The following is a 24,077-nucleotide window of genomic DNA, read 5'->3' as shown; positions in this document are numbered from 1 at the left end:
CAATGTGATTTTCTGGATTTTTTTTTCTCAGTTTGTCTCCCATAGTTGAGGTCTACCAATGATGTAAATTACAGACGCCTCTCATCTTTTTAAGTGGTGGAACTTGCACTATTGCTGACTGACTGAATACTTTTTTTCCCCCACTGTATTTGTTTGATAATTAAATTGATTAAAAATGAGACCACATGAGGAGTTTTTGTTTAGTCTATGTACAGGCTTTTTTAACCCCTTGACGACCGCCCATTGACTTTTGCCGACGGGGCCAGCCGGGCCTTATTCCTCCGCCATAGAGTTTTCACGTCGGGCGGGGAATGGCAGCCCCAGCTTGCCCCGTCGGCAATCGCAGGAACCCAGCTGTCCTACCGTCAGCTGGGATCCCAACCCCCAAAAATTAAATATTTTAATATTTATTCCACACGGTAAACGCCATAAAAAATAAAAAAAAGCCATAATTTCTATTTTTTTCACTGTTTGAGTCACAAAAAAAGGCATAAAACGTAATTAAAAAAATCGGATATACCCCAAAATGGTCCGAATAAAAGCTACAACTCTTCCCGCAAAAAATGAGGCATCCCACAGCTCCGTAGTCAGACAAATAAAAGCTCTACGGGGCTGCGCATGCGGTGAGACCAAATCCTCTCTCATTATTTAAAAAAAAAACGTTTTACTTTTTAAAAGTAGTAAAAAAAAAAAAAAATTACATAAATTTGGTTTCGGTGTGTCTGACCTGACACGGAGAATAAAGTTATTCTGCTATTTTTACCGCACAGGAAACTAACTAAAAATAAAACTCAAAAAACATTAGCGCAATTAATTTTTTTAAAATTTTCTCCATCCTAAAAAATAAATAAAAGTTATACAAAACATTATATGCACTCCAAAGTGGTGCCAAGGAAAAATACAACTTGCTAGCTATGCAAAAAACAGGCCCCCCTGTACTTTGAAATTTGCCGTTTTTTAAATGGATTCTGATAGATATTCGTTAGATCCGTTTGAGCAGCGGCGACTTCGGCGGGGGCCAGTTGTGGGCAGCATCAGGACTTCACTGGCGATGTGTCGCGGCGAGGAAGGGGGGGGGAGTGTGCTGCGATGATTGCGAAGAGGCGGCCTGTAGGCATCATGGGGGACGAAAATGACTCACTGACCGAACTTTCAGATTGTCCCACTCACTCACCACCTCCTCACTTCACTCTCTCTCTGTTGGTCTCCCCCAATTGGACCCCTCCTCTTCTCCATCTACACCTCGGGACCGCTGCTGAACCAGATCTAACGAATATCTATCAGAATCCATCCAAAAAACTGCAAATTTCAAATTGGGGGGGGGCTAACCCGTACCTAACCCCCCACCTGACACCCCAATATCCCGGGAACGAAAGGAGATCTAACGTTAATTTTTGCTGATCAAACCGGATCTAATGAATATCTATCATAATCCATTCAAAAACGGCAAATTTCAAATTAGGGGGGCTAACCCGAACCTAACCCCCCACCTGACACCCCAATATCTCGGGAACGAAAGGAGATCTAACGTTAATTTTTGCTGATCAAACCGGATCTAACGAATATCTATCAGAATCCATCCAAAAAACGGCAAATTTCAAATTAGGGGGGCTAACCCGTACCTAACCCCCCACCTGACACCCTCAATATCTCGGGAACGAAAGGAGATCTAACGTTAATTTTTGCTGATCAAACCGGATCTAACGAATATCTATCAGAATCCATCCAAAAAACAGCAAATTTCAAATTAGGGGGGGCTAACCCGTACCTAACCCCCCACCTGACACCCCCAATATCTCGGGAACGAATGGAGATCTAACGTTAATTTTTGCTGATCAAACCGGATCTAACGAATATCTATCAGAATCCATCCAAAAAACGGCAAATTTCAAATTAGGGGGGGCTAACCCGTACCTAACCCCCCACCTGACACCCCCAATATCTCGGGAACGAAAGGAGATCTAACGTTAATTTTTGCTGATCAAACCGGATCTAACGAATATCTATCAGAATCCATCCAAAAAACAGCAAATTTCAAATTAGGGGGGGCTAACCCGTACCTAACCCCCCACCTGACACCCCCAATATCTCGGGAACGAATGGAGATCTAACGTTAATTTTTGCTGATCAAACCGGATCTAACGAATATCTATCAGAATCCATCCAAAAAACGGCAAATTTCAAATTAGGGGGGGCTAACCCGTACCTAACCCCCCACCTGACACCCCCAATATCTCGGGAACGAAAGGAGATCTAACGTTAATTTTTGCTGATCAAACCGGATCTAACGAATATCTATCAGAATCCATCCAAAAAACGGCAAATTTCAAATTAGGGGGGGCTAACCCGTACCTAACCCCCCACCTGACACCCCCAATATCTCGGGAACGAAAGGAGATCTAACGTTAATTTTTGCTGATCAAACCGGATCTAACGAATATCTATCAGAATCCATCCAAAAAACGGCAAATTTCAAATTAGGGGGGGCTAACCCGTACCTAACCCCCCACCTGACACCCCCAATATCTCGGGAACGAAAGGAGATCTAACGTTATTTTTTGCTGATCAAACCGGATCTAACGAATATCTATCAGAATCCATCCAAAAAACGGCAAATTTCAAATTAGGGGGGGCTAACCCGTACCTAACCCCCCACCTGACACCCCCAATATCTCGGGAACGAAAGGAGATCTAACGTTAATTTTTGCTGATCAAACCGGATCTAACGAATATCTATCAGAATCCATCCAAAAAACGGCAAATTTCAAATTAGGGGGGGCTAACCCGTACCTAACCCCCCACCTGACACCCCCAATATCTCGGGAACGAAAGGAGATCTAACGTTAATTTTTGCTGATCAAACCGGATCTAACGAATATCTATCAGAATCCATCCAAAAAACGGCAAATTTCAAATTAGGGGGGGCTAACCCGTACCTAACCCCCCACCTGACACCCCCAATATCTCGGGAACGAAAGGAGATCTAACGTTAATTTTTGCTGATCAAACCGGATCTAACGAATATCTATCAGAATCCATCCAAAAAACGGCAAATTTCAAATTAGGGGGGGCTAACCCGTACCTAACCCCCCACCTGACACCCCCAATATCTCAGGAACGAAAGGAGATCTAACGTTAATTTTTGCTGATCAAACCGGATCTAACGAATATCTATCAGAATCCATCCAAAAAACGGCAAATTTCAAATTAGGGGGGGCTAACCCGTACCTAACCCCCCACCTGACACCCCCAATATCTCGGGAACGAAAGGAGATCTAACGTTAATTTTTGCTGATCAAACCGGATCTAACGAATATCTATCAGAATCCATCCAAAAAACGGCAAATTTCAAATTAGGGGGGGCTAACCCGTACCTAACCCCCCACCTGACACCCCCAATATCTCGGGAACGAAAGGAGATCTAACGTTAATTTTTGCTGATCAAACCGGATCTAACGAATATCTATCAGAATCCATCCAAAAAACGGCAAATTTCAAATTAGGGGGGGCTAACCCGTACCTAACCCCCCACCTGACACCCCCAATATCTCGGGAACGAAAGGAGATCTAACGTTAATTTTTGCTGATCAAACCGGATCTAACGAATATCTATCAGAATCCATCCAAAAAACGGCAAATTTCAAATTAGGGGGGGCTAACCCGTACCTAACCCCCCACCTGACACCCCCAATATCTCAGGAACGAAAGGAGATCTAACGTTAATTTTTGCTGATCAAACCGGATCTAACGAATATCTATCAGAATCCATCCAAAAAACGGCAAATTTCAAATTAGGGGGGGCTAACCCGTACCTAACCCCCCACCTGACACCCCCAATATCTCGGGAACGAAAGGAGATCTAACGTTAATTTTTGCTGATCAAACCGGATCTAATGAATATCTATCAGAATCCATCCAAAAAACGGCAAATTTCAAATTAGGGGGGGCTAACCCGTACCTAACCCCCCACCTGACACCCCCAATATCTCGGGAACGAAAGGAGATCTAACGTTAATTTTTGCTGATCAAACCGGATCTAACGAATATCTATCAGAATCCATCCAAAAAACGGCAAATTTCAAATTAGGGGGGGCTAACCCGTACCTAACCCCCCACCTGACACCCCCAATATCTCGGGAACGAAAGGAGATCTAACGTTAATTTTTGCTGATCAAACCGGATCTAACGAATATCTATCAGAATCCATCCAAAAAATGGCAAATTTCAAATTAGGGGGGGCTAACCCCCCACCGCCCCCCCCCAATATCTCGGAAACGAAAGGAGATCTAACGCTAATTTTTGCTGATCAAACCGGATCTAACGAATATCTATCAGAATCCATCCAAAAAACGGCAAATTTCATAGTTGGGGGGGCTAGCTACGGGTTAGCCCCCCCTGGAAAAGATCGTAAATATCTCATTTTGTAGGGGTGATCTAACGTTAGTTTTGTTTGATCAAACCGGATCTAACAAAGATCTAACAAATGTAGTCATTTTTTACCCAAATTCTCACTAAGGGGGGGCTAACCCGGGGGTGGTAATATAATGACATAGACACAATCTCAGCCATTAACTACAGATTAATGAATTAAATGAAAGGCTCACGGTAATGATAACAAGTGCCTGCTTTACCCCGGGACTCCGCAGCGATCCGTTCACTTCGACCGTTGAGGCCCGAATCCCCGTCCTGTGTTTGTGGGCGGAGCCGCCACACGGGGCTCAACCCTCGGATGTTACATCACTCGCGTCCCCGGCTTCACGTTGTCACAGGCCTCCCACACAGCACACAGTAGCAGTGCTGCCGCCGCCGCCGCCGCCGCCGCCGCCGCCGCCGCCGCCGCCGCCAGGAAGACTATCTAGTAACAGCCAGGGATGAAGGATCGGCCATCATAGAGAAAACGGTGGGACGATACAGACAATTCTTTATTTTTGCCATTACATTAAACTGCAGTAGTTAATAATTGTCTCTGACCGTGTTATCTGTACTTGGAGAAAACTACCCGCTGACCAATTTGCCCGACATTACTACAACCCAGCTTTCCCAGGAACTTATATATATATAATTTATTTCTATAGCGCCGACATATTCCGCAGCGTTTACATTTCAGAGGGGATTTGTACAGACAATAGACATTACAGCATAACAATAATCACATACAGTAGATTATAACAAATACCAAGAGGAGTGAGGGCCCTGCTCACAAGCTTACAGTCTGAGGAAAGAGGTAGACACGAAAGGTGGGTGATAACAGTTGCCCTGATTGTATGGACCAGCCATAATGTTAAGTGTGTAACAGTACAGACACAGAGGGCTAATGGATGCATAAAGCATGTGGGAACATGATGCGGGGAACCTGGTTATGGTAAAACTTTTGGCTGTGCCACACAGGGATAGATTAGGTTAATGCGTGGAGGCGATAGGCCAGTCTGAATAAGTGCGTTTTCAGGGCACGCTTAAAATTGTGGGGATTGGGGACTAATCGTATTGACCTGGGAAGTGCATTCCAAAGAATTGGCGCAGCACGTGTAAAGTCTTGGAGACGGGAGTGGGAGGTTCTGATTATTGAGGATACTAACCTCAGGTCATCAGCAGAACGGAGGGTGCGGGTAGGGTGGTATACTGAAACAAGGGAGGAGATGTAGGGTGGTGCTGAGCTATGGAGGGCTTTGTGGGTGAGGGTAATAAGTTTATACTGAATTCTGGAGTGGACGGGTAGCCAGTGTAATGACTGGCACAAGGTAGAGGCATCGGTGTAACGATTGGTGAGGAATATGATCCTGGCTGCAGCATTTAAGACAGATTGGAGAGGGGAGAGTTTGGTAAGAGGGAGACCGATTAGAAGAGAGTTACAATAGTCGAGACGAGAATGAATAAGAGAAACAGTAAGAGTTTTTGCAGAGTCAAAGGTAAGAAAAGGTCGAATTGTAGAAATGTTTTTGAGGTGCAGATAACAAGAGCGAGCCAGTGATCGAATGTGGGGGGCAAAGGAAAGCTCGGAGTCAAGTATGACCCCAAGACAGCGGGCATGTTGCTGGGGAGTAAGGCCGGAGTCACACTGGCGAGGAATACGGGAGAGTGAGAGGCGCTAAAAGCACGCATTAGACACGGACCAATGATTCTCTATGGGGTCCCTCGCACCAGCCGTAAATTTCTCCTCAGTATCCTACGCTCCGTGCCACTCGCAGCATGCTGCGATTGTCAGCGTACTACGCCCGTAGTACGCCAATGCAAGTCTATGGGTGCGCAAAAAATACGCATTACACACGGACCACACATGTGACTTGCGAGAAATACGCACCAGGTGTCTTTAGAAACCCTGTCATAGGGCTCCATTATATGTCCATTTTGCAAGCCTGCGAAAAATCTCGCCATACGGATGCTTACATGCGCAAAATACGCGACCACACCTTGATTACGGATGACATACGGAGCACTGTTTAGGGGTCTGTCATCCGTATTACGCATGTAAAATACTGACCGTATTTTGCGCAGGTTAATGTGACTCCAGCCTAATAGTGGAGCCACACACAGAAATGGCAATGTCGGGTATAGGTACATTAGTAGAGGGAGGAAACACCAGGAGTTCAGTCTTTGACAGGTTCAGTTTCAGATATAGTGAGGACATGATGTTAGATACAGCGTTTAGACAATCGCCGGTGTTTTCTAGAAAGGCTGGCGTGATCTCAGGAGAAGAAGCGTATAATTGGGCGCCATCAGCGAATAGAGATGGTACTGGAAGCCAAATCTACTGATTGACCAATATTGGCAGTGTACAAGGAGAAGAGGAGGGGGCCCAACAGTAAGGGGAAGATATGGGGAGGAGGAGCCAGCAAAAGATACAGTAAAGGAGCGGTGTGTGTGTGTATATATATATATATATATATATATATATACTGTTTGGCATTTTTTTAACTAATAAGTGCAATTTAAATGATTTTTTTTTTACTTTTTGATCCATTAGAATGAATAAAAATCTTGCAGATTTCACACAAGTCACTTCACCCAATACAAGACTCATACCTGTTCTGTACAGTAAAGCCACGTGGACTTAGGCGGTAAACCCGGGCGCCCATGATCCAGCGCAAGCGTCTGTTGAACGCAAGTGAATCCGCATGTGTTCACTGAACCGTGCGGATTCACTGCGTCCAATACATTCTGTGGCATTTCTGCAAGAGAAATTGACATGCTGCGGTTTGGAAAGACGCACTGCATGTCAGTGTCTGCTGGCGTTTCTTGAAATCCCATCCACTATGCTATAACATCTGGCCGCTGTGGGTTTGACGTTGCACAAGTACACAGCGTCAAACCCACAGCAGTTCCTGATCGTGGGCACATAAATTGTCTCAGACTCACTGACACTCATTGTACAGGAGGAGGAGGTGAGATGTGACATCACCTATTGTGAATGATGGATCCTGTGTTATCTACTGTATATGAAAGCGTCATCAGTCATTGTACAGGAGGAGGTGAGCTAAGATATCGAGCTGTGATATCACCTATTGTGAATAGGGAATACTGTTACATCTACTGTATATAGTGGTGTTCTCAGTCATTGTACAGGAGGAAGAGGTGAGCTGTGACATCACTCATTGTGAATGCTGGATCCTGTGTTTTCTACTGTATAAAAAAAATTCCAAAGGTATGAACTGGGATACAACCTGGCGTGCATGCAGCGTGTAAGCGCATGTTCACACTGGCCCCTGAACCGAAGAAAACAAGGACTGAAACATAATGATTAAATGCGATGCAGTAAATAAACAGTAGTGCATAAAAAAAATATACTGTATTTAGTTAGCATGTTTTTTGGTTAAAAAAAAAAGCAAAAGCCGTCCCACCACTCCACAGTGACTGTAATTGGGACAGTCTTAACTCTAATATTTAAAAACCTTACCGTTTGTCAAGTGACATGCAGATAAGGTCTGAGAAGGACTGGGCCCAACTAGTGGACACACAGACAAAGGAGACCACATCAATATAGAGGTGTTAGTCATTGTACAGGAGGAGGTGGGCTGTGACATCACCCAATGTGAATGCTGGATCCTGTGTTAACACCTCTATATACAGTAGATAACACAGGATCCAGCATTCACAATAAGTGATGTCACAGCTCACCTCTTCCCCCTGTACGATGACTGAAAACACCTCTATATACAGTACACAAGACAGGATTCACCATTCACAGTAGGTGATGTCACAACTCACCTCCTCCTGTATAATGACTGATAACACTATTATATACAGTAGATATCAGTGATTGTACCAGAGGGTGAGGAGGTGAGTTGATATCACTTATTGTGAATGGTGGATCTGTATTAGCTACTTTCTATAGAGATGTTATTAGTTATTGTACAGGTGGAGGAGGTGAGATGTGACATCACCTATTGTGGACTGTCAGTCATTGTACAGAAAGAGGTGAGCTGTGATATCACTTATTGTGAATAGTGGATCCTATGTTATCTACTGTACAGTATATAGAGGTGTCAGTCATTGTACAGAAGGAGGTGAGCTGTGATATCACCTATTGTGAATGGTGGATCCTGTGTTATAAACTATATATAGAGGCTTTACCAGTCATTGTACAGGAGAAGGAGGAAGTGAGCTGTGACATCACCTAAGCTCGATTTCTCATCACTGCCACTTCAGATTACTGCGAAATGAGTATTGTTTTATAACTATTGTTGTACCAGGACCTACACGACCGTTCAAAAGTTTAGGGTCACTCAGAAATTTCCTTATTTTTAAAAGTAAAGCACAGATTTTTACAATGAAGCTAACATTAAATGATTCAGAAATACTCTCTATACGTTAATGTGGTAAATGACTATTCTAGCTGCAAACGTCTGGTTTGTAATGCAATGCAATATCTTCATAGGTGTATAGAGGCCCATTTCCAACAACCATCACCCAAGTGTTCTAATGGTACTTTGTGTTTGCTAACTGTGTAAGAAGGCTAATGGATGGTTAGAATACCCTTGAAAACCCTTGTGCAAGAATGTTAGCACAGCTGAAAACAGTTTGGCTGATTAGAGAAGCTATAAACCTGACCTTTTGAGCTAGTTGAGAATCTGAAAAATTGCATTTTTTGGTTCCATTAAACTCTCAAAATGGCCATAAAAAAAGAACTTTCATGTGAAACTCGACAGTCTATTCTTGTTCTTAGAAATGAAGGCTATTCCATGCAAGAAATTGCCAAGAAACCTGAAGATTTCCTACAACGGTGTGTACTACTCCCTTCAGAGGAGAGCACAAACAGGCTCTAACCAGAGTAGAAAGAGAAGTGGGAGGCCCCGCTGCACAACTGAGCAACAAGACAAGTACATTAGAGTCTGTAGTTTGAGAAATTGATGCCTCACAGGTCCTCAACTGGCGGCTTCATTAAATAGTACACGCAAAATGCCAGTGTCAACGTCTACAGTGAAGAGGCGACTCCTGGATGCTGGCCTTCAGGGCAGAGTGGCAAAGAAAAAGCCATATCTGAGACTGGCTAATAAAAGGAAATGATTAAAATGGGCAAAAGAACACAGACATTGGACAGAGGAAGATTGGAAAAAAGTGTTATGGACAGACGAATCCAAGTTTGAGGTGTTTGGATCACACAGAAGAACATTTGTGAGATGCAGAACAACTGAAAAGATGCCGTAAGAGTGCTTGACGCCATCTGTCAAGCATGGTGGAGGTAATGTGATGGTCTGGGGTTGCTTTGGTGCTGGCAAAGTGGGAGATTTGTACAAGGTAAAAGGGATTTTGAATAAGGAAGGCTATCACTCCATTTTGCAATGCCATGCACTGTGGACAGCGCTTGATTGGAGCCAATTTCATCCTACAACAGGACAATTACCCAAAGCAACCTCCAAATTATGCGACTATTTAGAATACCAGCTGCCTGCTTCTTCCCTATCTAGTGGAGTGGCCAGCGCAGTCACCAGATCTCAACCCCATTGAGCTGTTGTGGGAGCAGCTTGACCGTATGGTGCGCAAAAAGTGCCCATCAAGCCAAACCAACTTGTGGGAGAGGCTTCTGGAAGCATGGGGTGAAATTTCTCCAGATTACCTCCGCAAATTAACTGCTAGAATGCCAAAGGTCTGCAATGCTGGAATTGCTGCAAAGGGAGAATTCTTTGACGAAAGCAAAGTTTGAAGGAGAAAATTATTATTTCAAATAAAAATCTCTTTTTCGAACCTTATCAGTGTCTGGACTAGATTTTAACTTCATTTGGCAACTCATTTGATTAATAAAAGTTTTAGTTTTCATGGAAAACACAAAATTATCTGTGTGACTCCAAACTTTGAAGGGTAGCGTATGCTGTCATACAATTGGATTCATTAGTAAAATCGTCCTGCCAGGATCCCTTTAAGCATTTACCACGCACACAGCAATGGGTCCGGTGTAAATGTTACTTTGTGGATTTCTGTACTGTTGCTGAAAGGCCATCTGTTTGCTTGAAATGAAGGTCCAGCTTCAGCGTACATGAAACATTGTTTTATACTCTGCATCCAGACGCTATAGGATAAATCGCAGCCGGAGCGGAGGAGAAGCCAATCCGCAGAAGGTCTCAGCCACAGAAATTGGTTAACACATGACATTTCAGAAGCTACACTGTAGTTGATCTTTAAGTCCTGTCATTTAAGATGTCCTTTATAAGAACTTTTAGCCGCCGGTAGCCGCGCTAAGGTCAGGCTGCCAAGATTTACAAATTAAATATCGACGAAGCCGACTTGAGATGCAGAAGTATTTGGAGATCTTACATTCTGTCACTGGAGAATAAATATACTTTGGTCTTCACGCGTTCCTTTTGTTTTGGAAGAGAATGGGAGACCTGATTAGGAAAAAACAAGGTCACTGAGTAAAAAAAAAAGGCTTATACTCGAGGTTTTATGTGCTGACGGTACAGAAAATATATCCGAAAATCAAGTCTGGATGTTGTATATAATTCACAGTAAAATCAAGGGCAGAAGAGAGGCTGAAAAACTATGGACATCTCCTAAAAAAAAAAAAATGTCACTAGAGAATGAGATGCGCTAATTAGAGTTGAGCGACTTTTGGTTTTTTAGGGTCGCGTTTCGTTTCGTGAAACCCAACTTTTCCAAAAGTCGGGTCGAGCAAGATCGTCCGATTATAGGGAAAAGTCGGGGTCGTCCCGAAACACGAAACCCAATGTAAGTCAATGGGGAATAAAAGTCGGCAGTGAGAGGAGGACAGGAAACACACCTACAGTGCCCATTTGAATGCCAAAAGCATCAATTCTTCTTACTTAAGCTTGTCAACCTTAATTAACTTCATAATATAAGTTACGCACTGAAAAATGGGGGTTATTTGGCTAAATTTGTGGGGGGGGAGGGCTGGCTGCAGGTTTTCATGTGCCCTGGGCGAAAGAGCGCCCCTTTAACACATACCACAACTCATCATGCTCCGATACGGCAGATAAATAGCGGTATAGTACAATGAAAAATACCTCACTTTTTACATCTCATGACGAGGCCCATCTATTTCTCCATACAGAATCATTGGTCCCATATAATGTTTGAAACAGTATATGATGAGCTCCACATAATGCTACAGTATATGTTGGCCCCCATGGATGAAGCTCCACTGTCTTATGGGCCCAAATAATGCTCCAAACATAATGGGCCCCATTTCTAATGCTCTAGTGTATAATGGGCCCTGTAAATGCTGCTCCAGTGTCTGATGTCCACCTTTGGAATGTTCCAGTGTATGGTGGGCCCCATCTATCATTCTCCAGAGTATAGTGCTCCCCAAAAATTGCTGTCCCAACATTGAAAACAATCAAATAAGTCTCCTCGCTAGGGAATCCCTGTACTTGTCTGGACAGGTGCTGTAGCTTGCTTAACAGCTCGCCAGCCGTTCTCACGCCCAGTATGGATTGCACGTGATTGCACAAAGGTTAGAAAGGGTACCGTATCCCTGGATAACATGTATGGATAGCGTACACATTCAAAATATATGTCTATACAGCATGAGGCAGGCTCAGACGGTGTTAGGCCCAGTATGGATTGCACGTCATTGCACAAAGGTTAGAAAGGGTACCGTATCCCTGGATAACATGTATGGATAGCGTACACATTCAAAATATATGTCTATACAGCATGAGGCAGGCTCAGACGGTGTTAGGCCCAGTATGGATTGCACGTCATTGCACAAAGGTTAGAAAGGGTACCGTATCCCCGGATAACATGTATGGATAGTGTACACATTCAAAATATATGTCTATACAGCATGAGGCAGGCTCAGACGGTGTTAGGCCCAGTATGGATTGCACGTGATTGCACAAAGGTTAGAAAGGGTACCGTATCCCTGGATAACATGTATGGATAGCGTACACATTCAAAATATATGTCTATACAGCATGAGGCAGGCTCAGACGGTGTTAGGCCCAGTATGGATTGCACGCCATTGCACAAAGGTTAGAAAGGGTACCGTATCCCCGGATAACATGTATGGATAGCGTACACATTCAAAATATATGTCTATACAGCATGAGGCAGGCTCAGACGGTGTTAGGCCCAGTATGGATTGCACGTGATTGCACAAAGGTTAGAAAGGGTACCGTATCCCTGGATAACATGTATGGATAGCGTACACATTCAAAATATATGTCTATACAGCATGAGGCAGGCTCAGACGGTGTTAGGCCCAGTATGGATTGCACGTGATTGCACAAAGGTTAGAAAGGGTACCGTATCCCTGGATAACATGTATGGATAGTGTACACATTCAAAATATATGTCTATACAGCATGAGGCAGGCTCAGACGGTGTTAGGCCCAGTATGGATTGCACGTGATTGCACAAAGGTTAGAAAGGGTACCGTATCCCTGGATAACATGTATGGATAGCGTACACATTCAAAATATATGTCTATACAGCATGAGGCAGGCTCAGACTGTGTTAGGCCCAGTATGGATTGCACGTCATTGCACAAAGGTTAGAAAGGGTACCGTATCCCTGGATAACATGTATGGATAGCGTACACATTCAAAATATATGTCTATACAGCATGAGGCAGGCTCAGACGGTGTTAGGCCCAGTATGGATTGCACGTGATTGCACAAAGGTTAGAAAGGGTACCGTATCCCTGGATAACATGTATGGATAGCGTACACATTCAAAATATATGTCTCAGGAGGCAGGCTCAGACGGTGTCAGGCACAGTATGGATTTGACGGCCCAGATTACACAGCGGAGGAGCAGGGAGAGGTAAAGATTGCAAATGCTGGGGCCCTGCCCAAGCAAGGGGGGCCCACTCTTGGGCGTCGGTACTGGCACTGGGCCCCTCATAGTACAGCAGTGTGTCTGACGGCGGGTGTGCACCACCACCGTCAGAGACACTTGATTGCACTATGAGGGACCCTGTGCCAGTGCCCGCGCCCAAGAGTCGGCCTACCCACCTGTCCAGGGCAACGGCACTCGCACGGTGTCGTGCGGTAGGTGGTGACCCCGGCCATGGGGGGGGAGGCAGCACAGTTAGGGAGTTTTAGAAAGTGGCATATGTTGATGTTGGACATTCAGCTGATGCAAAAGGCGAAATAGGTGAAGTACCAGGAAGAGGTGGACCAAAGCAAGCCATTTTTCTGTCACCCTATGTGTCATCAGGGGAAGGTGGGACAAAATCCTTGGAAACCCATGCGTGGTTCATTTTAATGAAGGTTAGATCATCCACATTTTGGGTTGACAGACGGGTCCTTTTTTCTGTCAGGATTGATCCAGCTGCACTGAAGACTCTTTCCGATAGCACACTTGCAGCTGGGCAAGCGAGCTCCTGTAAGGCATATTGGGCCAATTCAGGCCAGGTGTCCAGTTTAGCGGCCCAATAGTCAAAGGGGAATGACCTGTGTGGGAGAACATCGATATGGGAGGAAAAGTAGTTTGTAACCATAGTTGACAACTGCTGTCTCCTGTCACTTTCCATCGATGCAGTATTACCAGTTGTTTGAGCGGTATTTGAAAAATCAGTCCACAACATTGCCATGAAACCCCTGTCTCCAACGCCACTTCTGCTGTGTGCACCACGAACACCTCTGCCAAGCTGCCCCCGGCCCGTACGGCTCGTGTGAGAACCATCACCGCTGCTGTGTGCTGGGAATGCTTCAAGCAACCGATTTACCAGAGTTGCTTGTTTATTAGCCAATATTAGGTCAAGGTTCTCCTGTGGCATGATGTTTTGTAATTTGCCTTTATAGCGTGGATCCAGGATGCTGGCCAACCAGTAGTCGTCATCGTTCATCATTTTGGCAATGCGGGGGTCCCTTTTTAGGATCCGCAAGGCATAATCTGACATGTGGGCCAATGTTCCCGGTGTCAATGATGCACTGCGAGTGCTGGGTGGAGGAGCACTTTCTGGCAAATCCACATCCCTCCAGTCACGCACAAACCCTGTACCAGACCTTGCCACGCCAACATTTTCACTTGCCCCACGAGATGCATCCTCCTCCCCTAAGTAATCATCCCCATCATCCTCCTCCTCCTCCTCCTCTTCTTCCTCCACCTCGTCCAGGAGAGGTCCCTGAGCAGACAATGGCTGAATGTCATCAAGGATTCCCTCCTCCTCTTCCTCCTCATCAACATTGGCTGCAGACGCCTGCTCCTTAAGGTGCGTCAAAGTTTGCATGAGCAGACGCATAAGTGGGATGCTCATGCTTAGGATGGCGTCGTCTGCGCTTACCAGCCGTGTGCATTCCTCAAAACACTGAAGGACTTTACAAAGGTCTTTCAGCTTCGACCACTGCACGCCTGTCAACTCCATGTCTGCTCTCAAAGTGCCTGGCCGTGTATCCTCCCACAAATGCATTATGGCCTGCCTCTGCTCGCACAGCCGCTCCACCATGTGCAGGGTGGAGTTCCACCTTGTTGCAATGTCGATAATGAGGCGGTGGTTGGGAAGGTGGAGCAATCGCTGCAGCTTCTGCATACGAACGGAGTGTACAGGCGACCGGCGGATGTGCGGGCACAGTCTTCGCACCTTCTGGAGCAGGGCTGTTAACTCGGGATAATTTTTGAGGAAGCACTGCACCACCAGGTTCAAGGTGTGAGCCAAGCAAGGTATGTGGCTGAGTTTTGAAAGGGCTATGGCTGCCACAAAATTACGGCCGTTATCACTAACTACCTTGCCTGCCTCAAGATGTACACTGCCCAGCCATGACTCAGTTTGTCTCTTCAGGTACTCGGCCAGCACCTCGGCGGTGTGTCTGTCGCCCAAACACATCATCTGTAACACAGCCTGCTGACGCTTTCCACTAGCTGCTCGATAGGGGGACACATCGTGTGCAACAGTGGCAGCTGCAGATGGAGTGCTCGTACGACTGCGCTCTGTGGACGAGCTTTCGCTTCTGGAGGAGGAGGAGGAGGAGGAGGAGGGTCGAACGCCTACAGCCAACTGTTTCCTATACCGTGGGCTAGGCAGCACTGTCCCACCACCGCTGTCCCCTGTGGACCCTGCATCCACCACATTAACCCAGTGCGCAGTGATGGACACGTAACGGCCCTGGCCATGCCGACTGGACCATGCATCAGTTGTGAGGTGCACCTTTCCGCTCACTGACTGCTTGAGTGCATGGACAATGCGGTCTTTCACATGATGGTGGAGGGCTGGGATGGCTTTGTGAGAGAAGAAGTGGCGACTGGGTAGGTCATAGCGTGGTACTGCATAGGCCATGAGTTCGCGGAAAGCTGTGCTTTCCACCAACCGAAAGGGCATCATCTCAAACGAGATTAGTTTGGCAATGTGGGCGTTCAAACCCAGTGTACGCGGATGAGAGACTGAGTACTTTCTTGACCTACTCATAGTGTCTGGGAGGGTGAGCTGGACTTGAGAGCTGCATATGGTGGAAGTAGCGGTGGACAGGGCGGACTGAGAGAGGGTTGATGATGGTGATGGAGTTGGTGTTCTTTCTGATGGCCTAGAATCAGTCTTTCGTTGATATAACAGTGGGATTCCCTGACTGCTGTGGCCTTGCAACGACACCTCAACATTTGCTGCTGTGCTAACCGGTGGGCTTACAGTGGGGGAAACAATGTAGCGTTGCTGACTACCTTCGTTGTGATCAGTTGCACATGTGGCACTTGAGGTTTGGTGTTGTGTCCACGCTTGCAAGTGCATGCTGGTTAAATGTCTAAGCATGCAACTGGTATTCAAATTTTTCAGATTTTTCCCTCGGTTAAAGGTCTTTGCGCACTTCTTACAGATAACCTTGGCCTGATCATGAGGATTTTGTTCAAAAAAGTGCCACACTGCACTCTTCCTACTTTTGCAGACATTTTGCGGCCTAGCACGCTGTGATCTTTTGACCCTCTGGACAAGCTGTCCAGCAACTCTTTTGATGTTTGGAACCTGTCTTTGGAGTGCTCCGGGCCTGCCAGATAACAGCTGTTGCGATGTCGATGTCTGCTGTGGATGCTCCTCATCTGAGCTATTGGAAGCAGCACCCTCTTCCCCCAATGGATGCCAATCTGGGTCAACAACTGGGTCATCCATCACCTCCTCTTCTATGTCATGTGCACCTTTCTCTGTGTCACCGTGTATGGTGGTATAGTGTGCGGGAAGGGGCACCTGAGTCTCATCAGGGTCAAAATCTGGCTCTGTACACTGCGAGGACAATGTAGTGCTCTGAGTGAATGTACCAGCAGAATCATCCATCAGCGGCTGTGCATCAGTGCACTCCATGTCAGATTCATCTTGGCCTGGGTAATTCACCATTTGACTTGATAATCCAGGCATGGTATGTGAAAACAGCTCCATGGAGTAATCAGTAGTATGGCCTGCGTCATCCTTCAATCTTGGTTGGGGTGAAGGACACAAGGAAAGGTGTGGTTCATGAACATGAGCCTCCAATGACGACTCAGTGCTTTTACTTTTTACAACTGAAGAAGAGGAGGCGATAGAGCTGGAGGCTGAGTCAGCAATGTAAGACAAAACTTTTTCCTGATGCTCTGGCTTTAAAAGCGGTTTGCCAACTCCTAGAAAACTAAGCGTTCGAGGCCTTATGTAGCCAGACGATGACGCAGGGTCAGCACCTCCTGCATTCGGTCCTATTTTGCTCTTGCCACTACCATCAGATCCACCACCAACACCATCATTACCAGCTGCCAACCCCCGCCCAATTCCACGGCCTCTTCCACCAGCCTTCCTCATTTTTGGTAGAAATGTAGACAAAATCCAACAAACTATATAGTAATGTAAAACAAGGTACAAGGAGTCTATAGGACAGGGGAGTTTTAGAATTTCTGCACACACTTGTGGACAGTGGACACTTTTGGATTGTGTGAGGCCCACTGATATCTGAGCGCTATGTGACACGCTCGATGGCACAGCTGCCTGTGACCAAAGTGACGAGAGGATAATGGAGATTTTGAATCTCTGCGTACACTTTTGGACACTGGACACTTGTGGATTGTGTGAGGCCCACTGATATCTGAGCGCTATGTGACACGCTCGATGGCACAGCTGCCTGTGACCAAAGTGACGAGAGGATAATGGAGATTTTGAATCTCTGCGTACACTTTTGGACACTGGACACTTGTGGATTGTGTGAGGCCCACTGATATCTGAGCGCTATGTGACACGCTCGATGGCACAGCTGCCTGTGACCAAAGTGACGAGAGGATAATGGAGATTTTGAATCTCTGCGTACACTTTTGGACACTGGACACTTGTGGATTGTGTGAGGCCCACTGATATCTGAGCGCTATGTGACACGCTCGATGGCACAGCTGCCTGTGACCAAAGTGACGAGAGGATAATGGAGATTTTGAATCTCTGCGTACACTTTTGGACACTGGACACTTTTGGATTGTGTGAGGCCCACTGATATCTGAGCGCTATGTGACACACTCGATGGCACAGCTGCCTGTGACCAAAGTGACGAGAGGATAATGGAGATTTTGAATCTCTGCGTACACTTTTGGACACTGGACACTTGTGGATTGTGTGAGGCCCACTGATATCTGAGCGCTATGTGACACGCTCGATGGCACAGCTGCCTGTGACCAAAGTGACGAGAGGATAATGGAGATTTTGAATCTCTGCGTACACTTTTGGACACTGGACACTTGTGGATTGTGTGAGGCCCACTGATATCTGAGCGCTATGTGACACGCTCGATGGCACAGCTGCCTGTGACCAAAGTGACGAGAGGATAATGGAGATTTTGAATCTCTGCGTACACTTTTGGACACTGGACACTTGTGGATTGTGTGAGGCCCACTGATATCTGAGCGCTATGTGACACGCTCGATGGCACAGCTGCCTGTGACCAAAGTGACGAGAGGATAATGGAGATTTTGAATCTCTGCGTACACTTTTGGACACTGGACACTTGTGGATTGTGTGAGGCCCACTGATATCTGAGCGCTATGTGACACGCTCGATGGCACAGCTGTGACAAAAGTGACTAGAGGATAAGGGAGATTGGATTGCTTTTAAAAAAGCAGTTTGCGGAGCAGTGGGTAAACAGCAATGCCAGCGTGTCAGGAAGCCTTAAAAGGCAGCCCAACAACCAACACCACTGATACACCACAATATAGCCTCCCCTTGCACTGCACACACACTGACTGGTGTGTTGTGCAGGCCAAATCGCTAGCAGCAGAAGCAGTTTTTTTGTCTTCTCCCCTGCCTAACGCTCTCCCTACAGAATCAGCAGCAACCTCTCCCTATACTAAGATCGGCAGAAGTAAGATGGCGGTCGGCGTGCACGCCCTTTTATACCCCCTGTGACGCCCACCAAAGCAAGCCAATCACTTGCATGCCCTTCTGAAAGATGGTGGTGACCCGTGCCTAGGTCATCACGTTGCCCACAGTGTCCGTGGATCCTGATTGGCTGAAAAAGAGCGCAAAACAAACTTTTGAAACGCGACTTTGGCGCGTAAGTCGCCGACCTCGTGGCCGACCTCATCCTAGGGTCGGGTTTCGTTTCATGAAACCCGACTTTGCCAAAAGTCGGCGACTTTTGAATTTTTTCGACCCGTTTCGCTCAACTCTAGCGCTAATTGATTCAATGCAAATTAAATTTTTGCAGAATTTTTAGAAATTCTAATTTCAAGAATTAGCGATTTCAGTTTGTACAATGGCCGTGACCATTTTTCAAATTGGAGAAGGCACACGTGACCTTGGACACTGCCAGGGCGGGCTTCCCCATAAAGCCTTGCAGTATCACAGGACATGTTATAAAAGAGCCAATCAGGAGAGACTATCAAAGCCTGTATAAAAGCAGAGTTAGGGAATGCAGCAACCGTTTTAGGGCGATTCTGGATAGTGAGAGGACATCACAACTTGGCCATAGAGATAGGGAGAAAAGCCATAAAAAAAAAAAAAAATGGACAGTGTGTATGACTGAAGTGTGATGACAACTGCTATAAAGAGAGGTCTGTAGTCTGCGGACATACAATAGGCTCAGTATCCGGAGGATTTCAGGTCCATCACATCCCTCCTGTATTATGAAACTGTCATTTGAGCAACTATTTTCCATCATCACTGTAGCATTTGAGTTTTTTTCCCTTTCATTTCTAAACACTAAATGTGCTATCCCTTAAGGATTTTTTTTCGTTGCGTACGGACTTTAAGATATGAAAGTTTCACCTACTGAATAGGTGATAATGGCGGAGATGAAAAACGCATTGGTCTATTGCTGGAGCATTTATGGAAGGAATGCAGCCATCAAAGAGACACTTAGAGGAGAGCGATTGTCCCTGGACACTGATGAAAGTGATATCATTGCTTCGTTTATTCCAGTCATTTCAGGGCGGCTGAAAAAATGTATGCATCTGGAGGAAAATGGAAAAAGTCACTTCTGCCCTTCAGAAAGACACATCACGTACTTAAGAGTATACGCGAGAGCTCGATAACTGGAGATTATGGTCATGATTCTGCATTGGACTTGGGGCCACGGAACATGTGTTTACATATCATTTAGTGGCCTATTTGTGATCTTTAGACTCTGTGATGCACTATGTACCGCCGGCTGCAGAATGAGTTGCCCGAGAATCCGTCAGTCAGCCCGCTGCGATGGTCTTTTATCCATCTTATTCTGATTTATGACCACAGACCACATTAAAATTGAATGTGCAGGGAAACAAAAGATCCTTTTAAAAGGCAAAATGATGCAACATTTCTAATGAAATCCAATTGAAAAAATTTCTCCAAAGGTGTCCAACTTTATAATACCACTTTATTTGAAACACTAAATTTTTCCTAGCATAGCCACGTGTCATTTCATCGTTGCTTAGCAGATAAATCCAGATAGATGTACTAAATAGATCTGCTTTCTTCTACAAGGTGTAAGCAGTGTTAACCAATATAAGGGCACCCAAATCCCTCCTTTGCAGTGCAGCAGAACCCTTGATGCATCATGTTAGTTATGCAGAGGAGAGTGGTAGGCAAAATCAGGCCCATTGTTTTAGTTATTCGTATTGTAAAACCCACGTCCAAGCCACCGGTGGCCTCTTTAAAGTGCTTCTGAGTGTGTTGGATTTACAACATGACTACTCTGGTAAAGAAGGACTATTACTGTTAGCTACAAGTATAGTCGGACCACCCATCAGTCACACGTGTTGGATCATGTGAGTCTCATATTTAGAGGTTTGAAGTTTACAAGCGCAGTGTAGCGCAATGGTCGGCATCCCTGAATAGTGTCCCCTTCTCCATCTATGCAAGGACGCCGGTTTGCACATCGCCCCGGGCCGCGCAGTGTGGTTCCCCGATGTTATCCTTCCTCTTACTGGTGTGCATGCCGCAGTTGCCGGCAGCACACGCTCCCCTCCTCTTAGAAGGGGCAGCACACGCATATAGTAAATGCCCTCAGCTTGTTGTGGAGAGGCATTTATCATAATATGTTAACCTGCAAGATGGCTACCAACCATTTGCTGGGAGTCATCCTGTATATAACTCCCTCTACCGTAGGGAGTCGCCAAGCGTCATGTTGAGTCATTAGGTAACTGGTGTTCTACCAGTGCAGTTGTGAGCAGGGCTGTGGAGTCGGTAAGCCAAACCTGCGACTCCGACTCCGACTCCTCAATTTCCCTTACACCGACTCCACGACTCCAACTCCCACAGATATTGCTTATATTTAAGTGAAAAATTTATTGTAGTACAATATGAACCTCAGACATTTAATCATTTTTATGATCCAATAATCAAGATATTTAGATAGAACAGAATATATATTGGTGTACTACCCGGTTTTCATTCTTTTTGGTACAGATACGATATGGATAGACAGATATGGATAAATGGATAAAGCAGATTTCTAATCTGCTTTGGCTATTGAAAACATTATCTATGAGCTCAAAAACCTTTCAGGTGATGCGGTTTTTTAAAAAGATGATCAACTTTTGCAGCTGAAAAAAGTATCCTCAAAAAACACAGGAAAAACGCTGTGTGTGAATGTAGCCTTAGATCAGGAATAGAACAGCCATTTATAGGACATTTCATAACTTTCCCAAACTCCTATGAAAAAATATTCAGCACATTCTGCATTGAATTACTGTACCCAATTTATTATATATTTTAGGAGTCGGAGTCGGTCCATTTTATACCGACTCCGACTCCAACTCCACCAAAATGAGCACCGACTCCGACTCCATGACTCCGACTCCGACTCCACAGCCCTGGTTGTGAGGTCCCCGGGCCCGGTGCGGCCCATTGCAGCCAGCACCTAAACATTGTCCCCTGGTCCATGGTGCCACCAGTGCTTGAACATTATCCTTTGGTCCCAGTGCCTGAACATTGTCCCCTGGTCATGCGTGACCAGTACCTTATCCAGTATTCAATTATGTGTCTGAACATAGCTCTTGTCTGTGTCAGCGAACCTGTCCCCTACGGTCAGCAGCTGCAGTACCGGGCTCTTTCTAGGAGTGGTACTTGGAGTCTACCTACAGCCCAGTCTTCCTCCACCATCAAGAGCTGCACCGTTTCCTAGGCAGGCCTGGTCCTGTGGCACAGTGCGTAAACAAATCCACTTGCACCACCATTGGAAGTAACAGTTAGCTTTGGTCATGGGCCTTGCTGATACCCAGTCCTCTCCGCTCAGAGCTCTGTCTGCAGCTGCGCTAGCAGCAAGAGCGCGAGAAAGAAAATTTGTTTCATCTGATGACACTAGGTGCCCGATTGGAAGAACTGACGTTGGGACAACCTGAAACATGCGCTCCCGTAATGAAACCCATGTTAGAGTTGCGGATCGCACTTAATATAAAATATAAGGAAGTGCGAGCGCAACACAGGGTCCACCGTGCAGTAATGGTAAACTGCTGCTCGGTAATGGCGGAGTGCTAAGTAAACACCGGCGGGAAACCACTGACCTGATGTGTACAGGAGCGAACTCTGTTACTTCACATAGTCGCTGGGACAATTGCTGGAGCCTGTGAACTCCACAGGACTCGGCAAAGGGAGCACTAGTGTAGAGTCTCAGGACTCTGCCCCAAGGAGACATGGTTAGAGTCCTTCTCGACTCACTAGCGTGTGGCACCGCAACTTCGATGCTAGGAAAAACAGAATTAAGGAAACCGCTACTAGAGCATGCAGTGCTACCCTGGTGGACGCCACTTGCCAGCCTAGCTTAGTGCCGGAAAGCGCACTATCTGCGGTCAGCGCCGCTCTGGCAGACGCTGCGGTGTATGCGGTAACGTCGTACCTTGTGCAGAATGGCACACTCTGGCGCTAGCATGTGTGAGGAACTGAGAGCACTGCGGCGCTAGGCAAAGCCACAACTCGGCGCTGACTCTGACTCAAAACCCTATCTCATGCACAACCAAGGGAGGGAGTCATAATGAGTCATTCACCAGTCTCAAGCATCCATCAACATACACACACTTTGTCATTAAAGTCTATACTAGCGCATGGCCGAGCGGCCATGCGAACCTTTTATAGAAGCGTCCTTCCGGTACCTTCCTGATGGTCGAATTCGAGCTGCTTGAGGACCTGAGCATGTGAGTTGTGAGTTCATTTTCCCCTTCACCATTGAGGTCTGATGAACTCCCTCTTCTGGTGAAGGAAGGTAGTGAGGCTGATTACCAAGCACCTGGGTATGATGATGATGACTGGGTGACGGGAATTGCTGACTGGATATAAGGCAGCCGACGCCCTTCTGCCTTGCTGGTGATCTCTCTGAGGGATTCTAGGAGACCAGTCTGATTCCTGCTCCTCAAAAGCTAAGTTTTCTGCACTGCTTTTTGCACTTGTTTTGTTTTGCCTTGTTTTTCTGAATTTCTGCCATTCCCTGCTGGGGTGAGTTGAATTCCTTTTTGCTCTGTCTTCAGAAAATACCTGAGTGCTGATATAGTCTGTTTGAAGCCTAGCGTCTTCAGGGCCTTTTTCCCTATCAGCCTGTTGGCCCTTGTTTTGATAGGGTTTTTGGCGGATTGCAGACAGCTGCTTTTCTTTCCTTTCCTTTTTAGTTAGCTTGGGCCCCATCATTTGCTCAGCCTATCTTTCTATCTGTGTGAGTGTTTTTTCATCTTGCTTCACCGTCATTATATGTTGGGGGCTGCCTATTGCTTTGGGGTCTGCTCTGGGGCAGTTTAGATTTCCCTTTCTGTCTTTAGGCTATGTAGTTCTCCGGCTGTGATCGAGGGGTCTAGGGCACCGTAGGAACCCCCCACGGCTACTGCTAGTTGTTGTTGATAGGTTCAGGGGTCTGCAATCCGATAGCTGCCAACTTCTCTGGTTTTCTGGACTTAGCTAGTATTTCTGTTTTTGCCTCCTACGGTGACTCATTCATAACACGTGTCCTCCGACCTCCAATGAGAGGTCGTCCCATGGGCATGCTCAGCCAGTCGGCGCTGCCAATACTACTGCCGATGTGAAACTATCATGTCCATACTGCTCATGGAGGCTGAACCCCGAGATCTCGGGTGCTAGTGCAGAAAACACAATGTATGAATCCAATGAGAGACAAGAATAGCATAGCACTCACGATCCAGGTGAAAAAGCCTGCTTTATTTAGCAATCCACATTAAAACGTCACGGGCTGGAGGGAGGAGTGAGCAGGAGTTCAGGGGTCTGCAATCCGATAGCTGCCAACTTCTCTGGTTTTCTGGACTTAGCTAGTATTTCTGTTTTTGCCTCCTACGGT

At 46.1% G+C, this 24,077-nt stretch overlaps 1 long non-coding RNA gene across 1 annotated transcript in view; it reads left to right on the top strand.

The window, feature by feature from the left end:
* The first annotated feature begins 4,637 nt into the window (after positions 1 to 4,637).
* LOC141092850 (uncharacterized) overlaps positions 4,638 to 24,077 on the top strand; it is a 148,148-nt gene continuing 128,708 nt past the window's right edge. Inside the window, exon 1 of the long non-coding RNA XR_012232944.1 lies at positions 4,638 to 4,900. This is a non-coding gene — a long non-coding RNA (uncharacterized lncRNA). The remainder of the gene's footprint in view (positions 4,901 to 24,077) is intronic.

The sequence above is a fragment of the Dendrobates tinctorius genome, unplaced genomic scaffold (genome assembly GCF_039654945.1).
Source record: "Dendrobates tinctorius isolate UK_male_01 unplaced genomic scaffold, ASM3965494v1 ptg000061l, whole genome shotgun sequence".
Classification (NCBI taxonomy): Eukaryota; Metazoa; Chordata; class Amphibia; order Anura; family Dendrobatidae; genus Dendrobates; species Dendrobates tinctorius.
This window is presented reverse-complemented; position numbering and strand designations above follow the sequence as displayed.